This window comes from Pezoporus occidentalis, unplaced genomic scaffold (genome assembly GCF_034315485.1).
Source record: "Pezoporus occidentalis ecotype Australia unplaced genomic scaffold, CSIRO_AGI_Poc_V1 ctg236, whole genome shotgun sequence".
Taxonomy (NCBI): Eukaryota; Metazoa; Chordata; class Aves; order Psittaciformes; family Psittacidae; genus Pezoporus; species Pezoporus occidentalis.
In genome coordinates, this window is record NW_026914244.1 from 674,314 (window position 1) to 688,163 (window position 13,850).

General features: G+C 43.5%; 1 protein-coding gene across 3 annotated transcripts in view; it reads right to left on the reverse strand.

The window, feature by feature from the left end:
• The window catches only part of SHANK2 (SH3 and multiple ankyrin repeat domains 2), a 358,561-nt gene extending 346,406 nt beyond the window's left edge, over positions 1 to 12,155 (reverse strand). For all 3 annotated transcript variants that reach the window (XM_062621925.1, XM_062621926.1, XM_062621924.1), the window contains exons 1-2: positions 12,019 to 12,155; positions 3,457 to 3,579 (exon numbers count right to left, since the gene is read on the reverse strand). The gene's annotated coding sequence lies outside the window, so the exon portion shown is untranslated. The remainder of the gene's footprint in view (positions 1 to 3,456; positions 3,580 to 12,018) is intronic.
• Positions 12,156 to 13,850: the final 1,695 nt, after the last annotated feature.

Below are 13,850 nucleotides of genomic sequence, written 5' to 3' on the forward strand. Positions count from 1 at the left end.
TCCTCACAGACAGGTGAATTAATGAAGAAATTTTAGAGAAATTATTAACTGATTATCATCAGCAGAAAACGGCGTGCAACATTCAGTGAATACATTTCTTCATGAAAAATAAGTTCTATTACACTTTCTCAGCTTCATAAACTATTTACACCAGCAAGCTTTCAGCTGACTGCTTCAGGCAGCTCAAATATCACACAAATTAGGGCCATCAAGAAGGTGTTTAGTGCATTCTCTGCCCCTAAGCAAGATTAAATAGACCCAGGTATATGCCACCAGGTAACTCTTGCTCTTACAAGTGTTCAGTGACAGACTCTACAAGCTCCCTAAGAAATTTGAGACCAAAATAAGTATTAACCAAGAAACCCTTGCATACACGGGCAGTGTACAACGTGTGGCATCCACTGCACCAGCCTCCCAGGCTTCCACGTGGCAGAAGTATCAAGTATACAACATGGCCATGAAGCAAGAATGTACAAAACAGGGGATTTCCTGCAGCCAATGTTTATGGTTACCCAATAAACTCCCTTCAATGTTACATGTTTGTTTTGCTAAATGCCTGATAGTGTTAAAGTAGTTAATACAAATTTACTTTTGAGTAATGTCTTGAAAGAGCATGAGCATGGTTTGAACTGACAAAATTATACCCACATTTTATTATAGCACAACTGCATATACCAATTACTTGCTCCAGTTATATTACTAGGGAGTTGTTTCAGCTTGTTGTTTTGTTTTTTATGTTCTATTTTTACATTAAATTTAAGCCAGACAGCTTTCGAGGCAAAAAACAATGTTCTTGAAGGTACATAGCAAGACAAAATGCCACCTTTTTCACACCCTTAGGTGCTACCAGAGCACAAACATTTTTTGTACATATTTGCAACTATCAACATGAGCACAGAGACTGAGCACACTGAAGTGTAAGATGTTCAGGAAATCAGGAACTTGTGTATCAGCCAGAACTGCCCAAGGGGATCTAAGCTCTCCCACTGATATGATTCCACAGCCTCAGTGGAAAACAAATCTAAACCAGGAATTCAAATAATTTTTGTTCATTTTCATATTGGGTTTTGTTTTCTGGTTGGTTTGCATCTGAATCTGATCCTGCAATGCAGAATTTCTGTACTACTTAAGGAAAGACGTAATATTTACATGGAAAGCTGAAGTCCTTATCTTTTAACCAACTGGCATATAAATAAAGGTCTAGAAAACAAGTCTTCTTGTTCATTCTGCTGGTCACCAGTTGACCAGATGCTTTTCAAAGATGACATTTAAAAGTCTGTATGCATGATGCTGCTTTACAAACTTTTCAAAATATAATTTATAGTCATTTACTGAGAGATTACAACAGAATAAACTGTTTACAAAAAACAAACCCAAATTCCCAAACTGAAAAGCTACAGCTACCATCTAGTTCAAGCAGAAGAGAGAAGAGAGAAAGATTATTTTGCAAAATGAGAGTTCACAGAGCTGGAGAGAAGCTGAAATATCAAGCAGTAATTTCATAAACAATTCAACTGTAGCCAAATGCTAAGAGGGGAAAAAACAGAACAACAATTGCAACAACACTGTGGAACAAGGCTTGGGTTAACAAATACACTGAAAACACAGTATAAATTACCATTAGATTATACCTCACAGGACCACTGTACACTTCTAGATGACCAGTAAGGAAATGTCAATATTTGAGGACCTCAGTATGACAGGTTAAAAATGACAGAATCTTAGCTATCAATAAATATGAATACAGTGAATATACTACTACATATGTCATTTCACACTACATAATATTCCATCACACTGAATGAAACCAGTAAACATGAACAAACATTTTCTGCTAAAAGCATATTATCAAGAGCCAGGAATGTTGCTGAACTGCTACACTCAGTGTAACTGACAATGTATTTTTGTCCCATCTGGTTTGGCAGGTAAGGGAGCTTTACAAAAAGGGAAGGAAAAAGTAGTACAATGAGTTTAATTTCATAGAGTATTATACTTTGTCAGGCTGAATTATCATGTAAGGAAAGTTCCACAGTAACCCTCAGGCTTAGTCCGGTTTTATTCACAGCAGAGAAAGATGGACCAAGTAGGTGGATTACCACAGGAGAGAGCATTTCCAGCAAAACATTTAAGTTTTCAGTTAAAAAGGCTCCTCCTTCTCTTTTCTGCCTTTCAAACATACAAAAGGTCTGTATTTTAGGATCTCATTAAAAATGAAGCTCATGTCCTCAATAGAAAGGAAGGCAGAAATGCCACTGGACACAAGAACACTGTTGTATATAAACAGTTGGAATTAGAAATATAATCCACCAAAAACCAAAGGAACAGTGACACACTACGTTCCAGCTCCACAGGATACGAGCCACTGCACTGCCACCACACAGCTCTGCAGAAGGTATCGTTCTCCTTGAGAAAAACTGACAAATACGGTGTTACTGGGATATATCAGGAAGGGGAACAGAGGAAAGAGAAGCATAAAAAAGCAAAATACTACCTTAGACTATTTTTTTGAATATGGATCTTTTAGGGACTTTGACATATTTTCTTCCATGTGGCATTTAAAGGCCGCTTCAGAGGTCCTGCTCTTTGCATTAACACTTGTGTTTTTGAAGTCTGCTCTTGAGGTGGCACTGATTTCAGCTGAGCTGCTGACACCAGCTGAGAATCTCAATGTACATAAACACTTTTGTTCCTTAAATGTTTTCCACGTTTTTTGAAGTCTAAAAATTTCACATCCCTCTATTCTGCACCTTCAGTTTAGAGCTGACTGACAAGCTAAGTGGCATTCACAGTGATACAAAAGCCTTGCTTTTCAAACCTGACTGTAAAAGTAAAAACAGAGTAAAACCAGAATTTGTCAAAAGCTAAATTCTTCTATGATGACATTTTCAAATATTTGTTTAGGGGTAATCCCTGCTATCAGGTAAACACTATGCCAATGAGTAGGTGACACACACTTTTCTGGTTCACACAGCAGAGGCATTTAAAAAAAAGAAAGAAAAAGGCATGTTTTCCTTCTGTAATGCTGTTTCATCACATTGAAATGGTAGGTTCAGTTCAGCGTTGCAGGTGGTGCTTGTGGTATTTGCAAAGCATAGATAACACCTCAGCTACAGGCTGGTAAGCTGGCAGACATCAGAGAGCAAACTGTGAAGATGATATTTGTGACTATCAGCAGCAGTGAGAGTTGTGGGAAATCTTGAAACTAAGGTCAGAGTGCAGGAAAGAGAGGGACAGCTGCCTGTCCCCAGCTCTCATCCTTCACACAGTTGTAACTACAGAGAGGACAGCAATGGGGGTGCTCAGACTTACTGCCAAAGGAAAGAAAACAGAGGATTACAGCACCCACAGGTGTGAGGCAACTTCTGTGGTCTGAAAAGCCAGTAAGGATATTTAGTGCTGACCTTGCAATCACTCTTCCCTCACAAGGGGTGCTTCTCCCCCACTGGATGACCGTACCTCGTGTCCAAGAGTGGAGTCGTTCCTGTTGCTCACAAAGGGGAGCCTGCAGACTGCTCCTCCGACCTGCTGGGCTTGTGCTTTCCACTAAGGAATGGACAGATCCAAGTGGGTGTCACAGGGCTGAAAGTGAGAAACAGGAAAAGCATTACATTTCTGCAGGCTGTTGACTTCCCAAAAGCAGGTTTCAAACCCATTTTAGAGAGATGATGGTGAGCAGAGCAGCCAGCCTTCCAACCTGGAAGCTCTGTGGATCCTCGCCTCAAGCCAGAAGGTCACCAGGCTTTTACGGGATAGAGAAGCCAGGTCTGCCATACCTGCCAAGCAGCCACCCTGTGAGCTCAGGCAGGAAAGAGAAACTCATTCTTGCAGAGACAGCTGAGCCACACAGAACAAGGAACCTGCAGAAGGACCCTTCTCTATTCACCACTAAAGCCACTGAAACCACTGAAGTCAGGTGAAACAAACCCAACCCTTAATTGTATGGATTTGAGAGCAATAAAGCCCTGTAAGTCATTCACTGCTGGCCACAATTTTCCCTTGCCTCCTGGCCCTGCTTCATTATGACAGAACAGTCAAAAAAAACAAAAAGGTGTCTCTCCAAGTCCTCACCTAGATCCCTCCTCTCAGGATCCCACAGCTGACACATCTGGCTGATTCTCAGGAATTACATGCTTATAAACTGCAACTGGCTGCAGCAGACAAGTAGACAAGCCTTGTCTATCATAAAGCATTGCCATTTAATTCTAAACTTTTCAACCTTTTCAGGTCTAACCTGAACAGCATTATCAGTTTGTGACAGGAAACAGGCAATGACTGAGCTAAATGCAGGTCTCTGGATATACATCAACTTCTGTTGCTCCCACAGAAATCCCAGCTTCTGGGAGTTACTAAGAAACATTCTTAGTGAAAAATACAAAGTTAACAAAAATTAAGTGTCCACCAGATGCATTTGTTTTTATTACTCCTAGGAAGAAGCAATGGGTAACAAAGGATATGTGACTATAACTAGTAGGAAAAGTTGCTTAGGTTTTCCAGGCTATAATATCCTCCAGAAAATCCTTAGCATTTTCTGGAGAAGACACAAATAGTAACAGCCCACTGCATTGCTGGTAGGATCATTCTGCAGTCTTATTAAAGCAATGCATAATAACAAACCTAATAACAACATACTGCACCAAAGTCATGTCCTATGAGAACACTGACTAATTGGATAGATATCATTTAAGAGGAAGTTTTGAATGCTCCATCCCTGGTGGTGTTCAAGGCTGGGTTGGACAGAGCCTTGGATGACACGGTTTAGTGTAAGGTGTCCCTGCCCACGGCAGGGGGTTGGAACTTGATGAGCTTAAGGTCCTTGCCAACCCTAACTATTCTAAGAGCGCCATAATGTTTCATACAGCTACAGTCATTTATAGTGTACTTAAAAGTCTATTTTCAGAAGTAATGACTAGAGATATGTATACACACTAGGGTAAATTATGGGCCAGATTACCAAGCTTGCTACAACTATGACATGCTGCAAGGGGAACCTAATGGGAAAGCAGCTGCCCTAGGAGAGCTGGTGGAAGATTTCCACAGCTCAGTTACCTGCCAGATTAAAATTTACTCGCACTGCTAACATGGAAGCTCTTAAGGACATGTCCTGGGAGTAACCCAAAGGCTGGTAAGTGGCACAAGCTTTATTACACTCCATTTTTTCAGGTCGCGTCCTCTGAAAGTCAGTCTCTGGAGATGAGGGGAGCAGCAGCAGCAGCATCCAATCCCTCCTGTCTGCAGCTTGGCAGTGGGGCACAACTCAGGAATCCCTTGGGTTTCATAACTTCACAACAGCACTCTATAGTGGAGGAAGTCAGCGCACTCTTTTTGGATAACTGAAGAAAACCTCCACATGTTACAGTGCTCAATAAAATATTTGGAAATAGAGCTGAAATGGGAAAATGTTAATATACAATTTTAACCAAAACATGAGTTTTAACTGAAACGCAACATGGTTTCCAGGGACACACCCTATTCACAGAATCATAGACTGGTTTGGGCTGGAAGGGACCTTACAGCTCATTTAGTTCCAACCCCTGTCATGGGCAGGGACACCTTCCACTAGATCAGGTTGCTCACTCACCATAAAAGCTGCTTTCGACACACATCTATAAGGAACATCAACGTGATTCACTACATGCCTACTGCACATCAGTTTTTGCACTCAGTCCTCCTTTTAAAATAGGTTGATGGGATCTGAGCACAGGCTCTTCTCATTACAAAAGCATCTTTTTGTACCCAGAAAAATCCTACTGCAAATTCTTTAATTATATGCCTAATTTAATTGCAGCCTACATTTTGGATGAAAATTAGATTGGAGCCGGTGTACAACACACTATCAGAGACACCTTAAGCTACCAAGACTGGTCCAGATTTCTTACTACAAAGTCTCTGAGAAGCGACACTGAAAATGGTTCCCAAGAAGGGACAAGTAACTCTAAGTCGTTCACACCCAAGACACCACCAGACTCACATCTACAAAACTGACTAACTGCAACTTTTACAGTTAAATGAAGAAACTGAGCACCAGGTTCAATCAGAAATGCAGAAAGCCAAAGGGTGGGTAAGAAGTAAAGCTACATTTGGGAAAGATCTTTAAATTTCTTTTAGAGACATCAGTTTTCACCAGTGAAAGAGATTCTTTTACCAGCAGGATTAAATAAGTGGCATTTTAAGGACTTTTTCTAATACTTCTCTTGTTGCCTTTTCCACTGGTTACTTTTACCTACTTGTCCCACATGAAGGTCAGCAAATACATTCTCCCTGGTTACGAGTAACATAATGTAACACCTTAACTGTGATAGGGTTCACATCTAATGGTTTCTCGCCACTTCTCCTCTCCTTTAATACCTATTGTCTTTTTCCCTTTTTCTCACCTCCACTTCTTCCCCCTCAGTAATTACAAGATGTACCAGATGGTACAACCCGGGAGTGACCATCAGCTATTAAAAGTGACCCAGAAACAGCTCTCTCCCTATCTGAAACTTAGTAATGTCGAAGGAGGATATCCAGAAGTCACAAACTACTCGGGATACACAGCCTCTTCTCACATCCCCAGGTAAAATTCATAGTGGTGGAATGGCTGGATGATTTTATATATTTATATTGCAGCGTTAAGGACTCTTGGACATACTCTCTGGTATACTCTGACGATTAAATGGTTTCATAGCTTCACAGTCTCTGTGTTGAACATGAAAATACTGTTTAACTAACTGGTTTTCTGAGGTTTACTTTCAAAACTGAGACAGAGTAAATATCCTGTTTGTAGTTGAAAGGCTGTTAGTCCCCGAACTGTATTTCCATAACAACTGAAATCTCATTACAATTCTCAGATTTTGTCAGGTATTCTCTCTGCTGATATTTTGACAGTAAAGTTTAATTAAACAAAAAGCACGTGTGCCTATGAATCTGATATTGCAAGGAAGAATTGGTATACATGGCTAAGTATAACGCTGGTACTAAAACCTGGATCAGAGACATTTATAATCCAAATGTAGGAATGAAATAATTTAAATCAATTAGATATGACAAACCCTCCTACATGAAAGTGCAGTAACAACTTCAGGAGAATGATGACAGTTTCGTCATTGCCACTCCATTTTAGAAAGGAAGCAAGCTCAGCAGTGTAGGAGGGAGCTGTGCCCTGCCATTTGGCTTCAGGGATGGACAACAGCCACTGCCCGGTTTTACTTAACTGTAAAGGCATCATCTCTGGTGCCTCTAAGAAAGTGTTAGCACAACACTTACTGCATCCCCTCATTAAGCACCTTGCTGCTCACCCATGCATAGCTATTGAGATACTCACAGCCCTCTCATGCAGCTGGGTGCAAGGCACATTTCCCTACACACTACCACACACCAGATCAACACATGCCCAGGAGTGGATACGGGTGCGCTGCTCTTCTCTGCTTTTTTCCATTAGAAAGACACAGCAGCCTGGCTGGTTTCCAAAGAAAGGGTTTGTTTGGAGTCTTTTAACCAAGAGCTCACATACTGCTTCCTTCTAACACAGAAACAATGTTGAGCATGAAATATAGCTACCATATCTCAGGGATCAGACAGAACCATATGCTAAACGTGTCACAGCAAAGAAAATCAAAATACTTTTTCAAATCTAATTTGAATTTAAATCTGATTCACAGTTTGCCTTATGTTTAATCTCACCATTTAGAAGTAGGTCTTTATTTGTATCAACACAAGTGTTGCACACCATTTTCCCCTCCTTCCTCAAAGGATGGAGATGCTAAAGCTGCTGTATTAAATCATCAGTAACAGTGGCACTTACAATTTGCTCCTAAGGGGTGTATACTGTACACTTCTTACCAACAGGATAATGCACTCCAGTAGCACACAGTATTTGCAGTACTGTTCACAATCCTATTTTCAAAGACTTTCAGATAGGGATGGCCTTTAACACGCTGTGGCATCTGAGCCAAAGTTACCCTGTGCTAGCTTACAGACTGGCTGACTTGAAGGCAACATATTAAAACAAGATTCCAGTTCTGGCCAAGGGCTCATCTCAGACCCCAGGCTTTTAACATGAATTAAATCTCATCTCCTCATTCTTAAAGGTAACTGTGTCAAACACATATACTCAGCATCTCCAAGATGTCAGTGGCAATCATCTCCAATCTCCACAACCAAGTGAAAACCCAAGCATTTTTATTCTCAGTATCACTGACATCAAGCAAAAACACTTCTGTAAACTGCTGGAAAAGCGCCTCTGTCGTATCCTTGTCTACTGATTGCTCCACACAGAGCCTCACAGCCTGATCTTTCAGTTCAGACACAAAGCTCTGTGCTAGGGAAACTGAATTCCAGGGTCAGCTACATTGCTATCCTAGCTCCAACCACACTATTTTCTCCTGGTTTCCCTCTATTCCTCTAAATCTGCAAGTTTCTATCCACAGGTGTAGGGCTTTTCCCTGAAATTTCTGGAATGTGTTAATGCTGTGCTCACAAAGAGATCACTGCTGGCAAGTTGAGTGTAAGTAAATACCATGCTAACTCTGTTCATTTTTAAAGAAGCAATGAAGCTTTTTATTGAAGTATGAAGACTGAAGGGAGACACTGGCTAGAAAAATCACCATCAGCCTATTTTTAAGTTATTTTTCTCTGGCTGAACTGAAAAATGCAGAAAGTAAACAGCATATACTGTTTACACTATACACCTATTCTCAGGATTCTTGGCTTGTGAATTCCAGGTGCTGCTTCTCAAGCAGGCAGGAAAATTAGATTCAAAAAAACATTGATTTCAGCATGACAGTGTTTTGCTGAAGTTAATGACATGCAGAGCATTATGCACGTATTTACATTCCTGATTAGGACAAGATTGAGAAGTTAAAAAATAGAGCAATGATCCTCCTGTAGGTTTCAGCAAAGGTGTTTCAGATATGCAGGAGATAGTTATAACACAGAAGAAATACACAAAGGTCAAAAAAAAAAAAAAGAAGTATTAAAAGGCTGAAGATAAATAACTTGTCTCCACTATCCTTACAGAGAGTTCACATTATCTAGGGTGCATACCTTTTTAATTAATAGAAAACTAGTTTGATGGGAAGATGTACGTCACCCTGGGGCTCTGAGGGGCTTCTCTAGAAACTCACAGTTCTGTTCCACAGCAAACGCTTACCAAACTCCCCAACGTAACAATCTGACCTCAGAAGCAGTGAAACTGGAGTCTGCCAACGAAACTTAAGACAGAAATATGATCAAGCCAATGCAGTCTCTTGCATAATTCACTTTCCCTTCTTCAGAGTGCTCTCAGCTGATCTGGAGGAGGAACACACCTCACAGCCCTCCACCTTCCTCACATCCCAGATACCCTAAAGACACCCTACCTGAGCGAGGCACACCTAAAGGGGTGAAGCCACAGGACCACTAGCTCCAGGAACACAGCACAAAGTGTGATTTCCAAGACTCAAATTACTCAGCAAGTGCTGTGGCTGCCAGCTATGAGCAGCACACAGTGAAAAAGAGCCAGGGCTATTGCTGAGTGGAGGATCAAGGAAGCAACTCATGGGATACAGCATCTGAGAAATTTCTAAGCTACAGGAAAACAGAAAGCTCGAATAACCTCAGCTGAGAGACAGGGGAGCACAAGTGTAGGGAAAAAGAGAAAAGCTGGGATGGAAGCAGGGGATAATCAACCTGAAGAAATTAAATGTTATTTTTATCTGGACTTAGCGGGGGAAAGCCTGAGTACTGTGGGATAAAACAAGGGCTACCAAAAGACCTAGTCAGAATCAAAACAAAGATATCTCAGGTGGCCCTGACTCTCAAGTGTATCTTCATGGGCTCTTAATTCTAGTTTACCGTAACACACCTGCTAAAGGTGCCCAGCAATAAGGCTGCATCAGGCCAGGCTTCAACCCAGTTAACTAAATTCTTGGTTTAATTCTTCTAACCATCAGACCAACTGTGGCTAGAAAAGAAATACCAAAACTGCACTGTGGTTTGGAGGTACTGCATAAAATAATTGCAAATGCCTCAGTAAAGCTTTTATATCTCATATATGTAAGGTCAAACAGGTCATCAAATTTGGGACTGGGAAAAGTGTTGCCCCTATTCGGCAAGGGCCTTTTGAGGGCATTTTGCCTCCTTCTACAAGACCAGGAGTGCTTCTCCTAACCTGGTCATCCCCTGAGCAGTGATGACATCTGTTTCCCTACACTCTGCTTGTGATTTGTGCTCTCAATTGATTTCTGAGGGATTAACATATTTGGCCTAACTGGAGTGCTTGGATTTTTAATATAGAAGAGATGAGCAAAGTTAATGTCCTATGACATCCAGGAGGACAGCTGGGACTTCAGTGCCATGGAGCTATGAAATGCATACAGGTACCTGTTTAAAACTCAGCACATTTCAGAGATGCTGAGGACCTGCAAACTTCCACTCACAACCATACCCAAGCCTGAAAAATCTTACTGTGGTATCCAGCAACAGATCCATAAATTTAGCAGCAGGTACTCCAGTTCACTAATTGTAACTGCAACTGTTAAGCAGAACAGGAGCCTGTAAAGAGTGGATCCACACTTAACCCACTTTCTTGCTGTCTCCTATTACATGTAAGTCAGTGGATGTGGAAGTGCTCCCAGTTTCCCACTGCAGACAGGAGGTGGGGTGCTCATCAGCACCTTACTGAGCCTGAGAGTTGTTTACAGATTCTCATTCTTCACAATCATGGGCAATTAGGCAATCACAAGTCTAATGCAGACAGGTCCACAGGAAATCTAATCCATTCACCAGCTCACCACAGGTTTGGATATAATATTCAGTACCAGTAAAATAACATCAGATACCATAACAAACAAACACCTGAAGACAGAGCTACAGAGCTCGGGAAGGAAGCGGGAAAGAGTAAAAGCATTATCAATTACAATCTCTACCCTGAAGTACTTCTTCAAATAAAACACTAAAAGAGAAGCGCAAAAAACAGACCTAACACTAATTATATATTTATTCACAAGAGAGATGAGGCACTGTAAAACCTACATTAAAGTCCTACACTGCTGAACTGCATTTCAACCTAGTTACCAGGGCTTTGATTATTTCAGTGTGTTATTGTGTTTTCAATATAAGCAAAGAAGAGCCATGTTATTTCACAGTTAAGTCACAACCTTGATCCACAAATAGCTTTAAACAAAGATAGCTTTTGTTTTTGACGACCTCTTCTTTTCCTCAGACAGAGGCTCCCTTCAACAAGGCAGGTTATTCTGAGAGAAGCTCCACAGAGCCAAGACCACAGGAAAGGACAAAAGATATAAATAAGGAAAGGATGTAAAAACTTTCAGGAGGATAAATCCACTGGTGCTTTCAATTACTTGCAAGGAGGTTTTGTGACACCCCCCCCCCTTCTTAAAGAGCGAGGCCTCCTTACACAGGTGTTTCACTAAGCACACCAACACCGACTGTATTTCCCACCCCTTGTACCGCTCCATGGGCCCTCAGGAAGCTCGGTGCCACCCCCGGATCCCTTTCCCCTCTTCTACCTCATCCTGCCGCCCGCAGTCATGCAAACAGCACGAGGAGAGAAAGACTCAGCAGTCCCGACTGCTCTGCTTACTTCTGCCTTCCCGCCCTCTTCCTCCCGTGCAAGTCACCGCGCACTTGTTCCCCCACCGCCCGCCACCTCAGGGCCGGGTTCCCGCCTGCACCGGCCCGTCCACCCCTCACCGCCCCCCTTCCCCTCCGCCATGTCCCCACAGCCACACACACCCGCCCCCCTCAGACCCAACCGGGCCGCCTCCCCGCTCCCATCCCCAACAAGGGGGGAAGGCGCCTTCCATGCCCCTGCCCGCAACCCACCCCCGCTGAGGTAACGAAACTCCGCGGCTGAAGTCAGCCTCACAGGGTTCCAGCAGGTTCCCTTGCCAAATCCCACACCCACCCTGACCTCCCGTTTCACCTGCAAGCGGTAGGGCAGCCACCGACCCTCCAGACGGGGCAGAGCCGATCCCCCCATACCCTCCACTTGGCGGCCACAGCACCCACCTCAGCACCCCCACCCCGGGCCGTGCCTACCTGCCGCGGGAAGGGCGGGAAGCTGTGAGGGGGCGGCGGGGACACCGCTCCCCTCACGCCCGGCTGCCGCCTCCACCCGGGCTCTGCGGGGCCCCGATACCCGGGCCGTAGTGGGGAGGGGGGGGGGAAGAGCCGAGCCGGGGAGCCGCCCCCCTCGCTCAGACAGGCAGCGCCCTCCTCGCTGGCCGGGCCCCCTCCCGTCGGTGCCCGCCGCCGCGCTTACCGGCTGGTCGCGGCGCCAGGCGGGTCGAGCCGCGGCTGAGGGGAGAGGCGGCCCCGGCGCTGCCCGCTCCGGTTGCCGCTAGAGCCCCGCGGAAGGAACGGGGCGAGGGGCGCGCCGCCGGGATACTCGCATTTTCGGCGGGGCCTGGAGCGGTGTCCGGCAGCTCAGCCACCTCGAGGAGTGAGAAACTTCGACCGACACATCGATTTCCTGAGAGGAACAGAAGGTGTCAGGCTCGACCCATGAGGAGATCCAAGCGCGGGGTGGGCGCAGGGAGCGCAAATCTTAAGCTGAGGGAGGAGAATCCTGCATGGAGCCTGGACACAGCTGCGGTGCGGAGCACTCAGGTGATGCGAGGCACTTGCTGGTGGTTCTGCTGCTGTTTCTCCACATCTCCCCAGCCATCAAACACCTGCGGCCACAGGGAGCAGCTACGGCTCGGCAGGTAATCCCAAACGCACCACAGACCGTCATGGCACGGACAGCTCGCTTTGGAAAACGCTCATTTCTAGGTGGGATCGCTGCCAAGCCACCACAAGGATCGGGAGACCTAGGAACCATAGTGAGTCTTGATGGACGCAGCAAAGTTAGGACTAATACTCAGCAAAATGTCATCCTCAAAAGGCTGCATCTTCGACGCTTTCTATCCCCAAACCACACCAGTTTTGAGTCAATAAATGCCACCTGCTGCAAATTTCAAGTTACTCCACACAAGAACATGGATTTCATGATAAGGAGTCAACCCTTAGGCACAACACAATGCTGCACTTCAACAACACTGACTCAGTGTATATTTTCTATATAAACCATTTCAAAGTGAACTGAAAATACACGTAAAAATATCCTTAGCAACTCACAGTTGGACTTTCTGAACGGAAGTTTTTACTATGGTAGCTTTAAAATGGCTCTTTTTATACAAGAAATGGCCTTGAAAAGGAGACTATCCTTTAATATACACAGAGCAACTATGTCACCTCATAAATATTAATGAACATCAAACTGCATGCCATTCAAGTAATTTTCATGCAAAAGGCTTTATGCACATAGTGCATTCACTAGCAAAATTCACACCTAGTTCTCCCTATGGGTTCCAAGTCCTTGGTGACACATGGAGGTCTTTCCTTTTAGATACAATGAAGGATATTGGGAACGCCTAGCTCTCCAAATGGAACATGACTGTAGGAAATGAAAAGCAAACAGAACCAACGGAGAAGTAAACAAGCAAACAAACAAAAAGAAGGTTATTTGATTTGAATTGGGAATTTCTTACCTCTTCTGAACTGATTTACCCGTCCCTACATTTTGCTCTTTAAATTTTAAAGCATCTGAACATTTGTTCTGTCAGTTGAGAAAAAATGGACTTACTTAAACTCATGTTAGATCCCCCGAGGATATCATGGGGAAAATAGGACAGCAGTGCTAAGAAGAAAAACTCCATCTACAGCATGTTTTACAATTAAAAGCGTGCAAACAGTGAACAGCAACAACAGGAGTGGGGGAAACAAAACAAAACAAAAGAACAGTGAAAAGGATTTCATCCCTTTTTAAACTAATTCAGAACTAAATATTGGACCCAATTACCAGTGTACAAGAAGTGCAAATGAGAATT